The sequence below is a fragment of the Vicugna pacos genome, chromosome 15, assembly GCF_048564905.1.
Source record: "Vicugna pacos chromosome 15, VicPac4, whole genome shotgun sequence".
Lineage (NCBI taxonomy): Eukaryota > Metazoa > Chordata > Mammalia > Artiodactyla > Camelidae > Vicugna > Vicugna pacos.
The window spans coordinates 47,774,511-47,779,827 of record NC_133001.1 but is presented as its reverse complement, the minus strand read 5'-3'; positions in this window follow the sequence as shown (position 1 = coordinate 47,779,827).

Sequence of the window (5,317 nt, the reverse complement as noted above, 5' to 3'; positions counted from 1 at the left end):
AGCCTAGCCAGTGGCTTATGAGGTAATTTACTCCAATGTCTCAACGATTTTTTTTTTTAATGAAGCGGCTCAAAACATCTGCAATCTGTATGCCATCCCGTCAATGGTCTAATACACTTTGGATTATACTTGGAATTGAGCATGTTTGGATTACCTTGAATTTGGAAAATTGAACATCCTTAGGACCACTATTTCCCTCATTACCTTTGGTAATTCTGTAGAATGAGAGATATCTAACTCCAAGAGGGGCCCTCCTTTCTACCCCTCCATCCACCGAGTATCTCCTACATTACTGAAGAGCTAAAGTTTGAGCTGTAGTTGAAGATGAAAAGAAGCTTTCCAGAAAGACAAGGAGGAGGATGTTCTGTGCAAAGGTGCCTTGGAGTCACCAAGCATGGTCTACCCAGGATCCAGCAGTTAATTCTGCACGAACGGCGCACAGGGAGCCTGTGGAGTGGCAGGGGCTTGCGGCAGTGCTCAGGGTCAGACCGTGCAGGGTCTTGAAAGCTACACCAAGTTCAAACGTAATCCTGGTGTGTACAAGGGTTCTTGAAATGACTTAAGAAGGAAATGAGCTTCTGAGATCAACATTTTATGAGAATTTTTAATCCTCCATCTGGGAGCACATATACAATGGTCCGCTTTCTCCAAGGACTTAAAATGCTTCTTGGATCGAAGCTAGACTGTGACTGTCCCGATGGCAAGGATATCTTACCAGTCCCCCACGGGGGGAAAGCCTCTGTCTGACTCTGTCACTGGCAGAACCTAGCATGACGGGTGGTTCGTTTAAGCAGATGTCACAGAGACGGGGCCCTGCTGAACCCCTTTGCTGACTGCTATAGCTAAGTATGCTGTCTTGGTAAAAGGGTCCTCAGGATGATCTCGGATGTAAGCAGGCCTGGGGGAGAAAGAGCTGTCCTACTTCTTGGGCCATTAAGTTGGGCTGGGTTTGGACTTGGCCAGGAGAGAAAGTGAAGAGGGGGAGAAAGGAAGGAGACAAGTGGCTCCGGATTGGGGTGGGCACAGAGCCAGCGCTGCCTTTCCTCCCCCAGACCCACCTCGTGTGCTCCGAGACTCTGGGAGCCCTCCGCGGAGGGGCTGCGGAGCCCCAGAAGAAAGCCCTTTCATTGCCAGAGCTACAGACCCACATTAGCCTTTAGCCCACATGCCTGCCACCATCTGGCAGGCCAGAGGCTGGGGCTGGTGCCAGTTCCTGGGCCAGGGGCTCAGCTGCAGACAGGGCATCTGGTGAAAGTTTGCTGATCGCCTGCCTGGGAACAGGCTTCCTCTCCCTCAGCCTGAGCCCTGGGGCTCTGAGACCCCCTTGGACCACAGGTCACAGCTCTGGACTCTCCTCATGCTTGATGAGCTTTGTACTGTGAGTCACCACCTGGCCAAGAGCCACTTCTGCCCTTCCCCTAGTCCCACGTTCCTGCCATGAGGGCCACTCACTTCCCTGTTTTCTTTCTTTCTTTCTTTCTTTCTTTCTTTCTTTCTTTCTTTCTTTCTTTCTTTCTTTCTTTCTTTCTTTCTTTCTTTCTTTCTTTCTTTCTTTCTTTCTTTCTTTCTTTCTTTCTTTCTTTCTTTCTTTCTTTCTTTCTTTCTTTCTTTCTTTCTCTCTTCTGCCAGAACCTTTTCATGTTTCATTAGGAGGGAGACACACTATCCTTTCCACTCCTTGCCCCTTCCACTAATTTCCTTTTGGATGATCCATTTGTTCCTCCCTGAGGACCTGGCCAGGACCCTGCCAAGCCCTGGCTCTGCCTCCACCCCTCAGGTGCTGTCCTGAGGGGACCAGGACTTGACATCCTCCCCAGGGATCAGCAACGCTAGGCTCCACCTATTTAGTTCCATCCCACCCAAGACAGAAGCTCAGGCCCATGTCTTTCTCCCCGGAGTCCCGAACCAAGCCCAGTGTCGGTGTAAGTAGCAACTGCACTGATAAGAAGGCCCTCCTGAGAAAGCTGGCAGGTGCCTTTCAAGACAGACAGCATGGGAAATCTGAGCGGCAGCGGCTTGAAGATCAAAGTCTTGTCTTTTTTGAGGGGAGGGAAGATCAGATTTCAAAGAGCTCTTAGAGGGAGGACTTAACCCTGCCTTGATTTTCCTGGCAGCGTTCTTTTCATTCTGGGCCAGTGATGTCCTAACCTCCATGCAGAGGCTGCTTCCCCAGATGCAGACAACACCAAGAGGAAGTTAAATCCTGGATGGGATACTCTCCCCACCCCACAGGGAAGAGGCAAGTCTTGACAGACAGCACATGGACAGAGCCCACCCCATCACTGCATGGCGAACGGCCAGCAACCCCAGTGAGACTGTGACCAACTGCTTCTTACACAAGAGGAGGCCAAGTCTGATTTCCCCTGTTGCCACTGGAATAATTCTGATCCTAATCTCACCTCCTCGGGGCCAATAGTTGGTTTTTCACTCCACTTTGAGATGCTGTTCACCTTCCTGCCAAAGAGCCCACAGTCTCTGGCATGGACCTGATGAGCCTGAGATGTCCCCGAGGAACCAGCCAACAGAGCAAGGTCACAACTTCAGTACAGGTAATAGGAGGACAAGGTATATGGCAAGAGCGTGGCTTCTGGTGTAAGAGAGCGATCTGAGCTCAGTTCTGGCTCTGCCACCTAAGTGCTGTGAGCCCTTGGGCAACTCCCTTCACTTCTCTGAGTCAATTCTTCATCGTCTTCTTCGTCATCATCAATGCCATTTACTGTGTACTCTATGCCAAGCAATGATCTCATGTAAGTCTCATAACAACCCTATGAATAGATACTTTTCCTATTTTAATAATAAAGGAATAAGGTTCAGGGAGATTACTAAACTTGTCCAAGCCCAACTCAGCGAGTAAGTAATTAAGACAGGGTTTCATCCTGGCTCTGTCTGAGTCCAAAGATCGTGTGTCACAAGTTGAAAGGTGACCCCCAAGAAGACATGCCCCATCCTAAGCCCCAGAAGCTGTGACTGCGACCTTATTTAGAAAAAGGGTCTTTGCAGTTGTAATGTAGTTATGGATCTTGAGATGAGATCATCATGAATTATCACCAGGTGAGCCCTAAAATCAGACAAGTGTCCCTGAGTAGCAGGAGAGAAGTCAGAGAGAAGAGGAGGAGGATGGACGGCAGTTTGGAGTCATGCAGCTGCAAGCCAAGAAATGTGTGGAGCCACTGGAAGCTGGTAGAGCCAAGGAAGGATTCTCCTCTGTAGCCTTGGAGGAAGTGTGGCCTCCCAACTCCTTGATTTTGCACTTCTGGTCCCCAGAACTATGAGAGAAAACATTTCTGTTGTTTTAAGCCACTCAGTCTGTGGTCATTGTTTGCAGCAGCCCTGGGACACACACACCATGTGATGTAGGGAACTGCACTTTATTGCTAGAAGATGGGCAAAGAAAATCTACTTGCTGGAGCAAACAGCAGTGGAGAATTTCATAAGGGCTCTTAGGTCCTCCCAGGCTAGCTGGGCCCATCTGACAGCAGCCCTGGTTAGCACGTCCACGTGGCCTTGAGCTGTCTCCCTTGGGAAGCCAGGCTCTGCAGGACAGAGCGATTCCCACTAACTGAAGGGGCTCAGCCTGGGCCAGGCACTCTCTCCTCCCAGCAGCTACCCTGCCTTTGTGCTGCCCGTGGCTCAGGCTGCTTCTGGCTGGAGCCCCTCCCTGACAGCGGAGGTGCCGAGGAGAAAGTGTTGGCAAGTCATGGGTGGGGGCGGGGAACAGCATAAGCCAGGACCACAGCTCCAAGGCTATTGAAGAATCTGACTGAGTCACTCCTTTGCTCAGAAACATTTTATGGCACCTCCTCCAGAATCAAGCCTGGAATTGGAAGACTGTGATCTTACCCCAAGCTGCTGCCAGTTTCCTGGACTCTGGGGATCCTGAATGCTGATCCAGCTCTCTGAGGGCTGGCTCTGTGGCTGAGATGACGTCCTGCATATCTGCGTCCCCATCATTCAAGTGACCTGAGAATACCATCTCAGTCTGTGCAGCCAGAATGAACAGACCCAGCACACCCCTCCGGGGCTCCTCCTCTGCTCCTGTCCCAGCCTGCATCTCCTTGAGCTGGCTCCGCCATGCAGGACAGGCCGTGGACAACCTGCCCTCTTCCCTCCTGGCCCAGAAGCTCCTCAATGGCAGTGTCTGATTCCCTCCAGTTATTTTCCGGGCTTGGTACATAGTAGCTGTTCAATCAGTGTTTGTTGATATGAGTCTCGTTGAACCGATTTAAAAGCATTCCTCCCCAGACTGAGAATGATTCCTCTCCTTCTTGAGGGTTTACGTTGCTCCTGTGTTGGTAGCTTCTCAGCTCCCAACTTATTCTTGCCCTCTGACGTGATCTAGCCTCTGCTCACCAAATCCTGCTTTCCCCTGGGCACTTTAGACTGGCTGCCCTGTACAGCTGGACAGGCTGCATACTGCACAATTCCAGGTGACACCATTCACCAAGACCACGATGTGAGTGGCACCTCCCCTGCCCCCAGAGGTGTGCAAAGTGGTGGCCCTGCCCTTGGGTGCCTTTTGTCTCCAGATGCAGGGTCCAGCTCAGGGAATTCAGACTCTGCTTTCCTTTCTCGGTATTTTATCTTGCCAAGCACCTCGAGACACGGCCAGGGTTTCCTTCTAGGGCTGCAGAATCTCCTTATAGATGCAGCCAGCCCCCCAGAGCAGTGTCCTCAAGGGGACACCTCGTTCTCTGTTCCCCTCTCTAGTCACGGAACTAGATGGGTCCCAAATCAGGTTGCCCCCACCGCTGTCCACGTGCCGTGCCTTCTGCCTTAGTAAGAAGACATACAATGTATGGTCCTGACTGGGGCAATTTTAGATGGAAAAGGAGCCCTGAGATATTATTATACCAGGACAACCGGTGTAAAGGGTGACTGCCCCTGGCAAGCCGCTATTCCAGTCCAGGCCTGCCTCACACCACAACCAGTGACATTTCTGCTGTGCAGCTGAGAGGGAATACAATCCAGGAATGGTCATTTCTGCAGACAGAAGGGAAATCCAGGGCCGAAGCAGGGCAAGCTCTCCAGGGAGGGGTCCCTTTGGGCCCTGTGATGGGACCACTGCTTTTGCTTTCTGTGTCCCCCACCCTGCTCCCATCCCAGGCTAAATTCTGTGAGCTGGGCTGGTTAGGGCAGGAGAGTTCGTGCAAAGGCCTTCAGCTGGAGAGAGGGGCTTGGGTCATTTAAGTGGAGCCAGCCACCTCCCTGACCTGGGCCTCGAGTCACCCCTTTTGCAAAATCCCTGCCCTACCTGCCACATGGGAGCCTTGAGAAGCTTCTGGGAGATGATGTCAGTGAGGGGTTTCATGCCCTACTG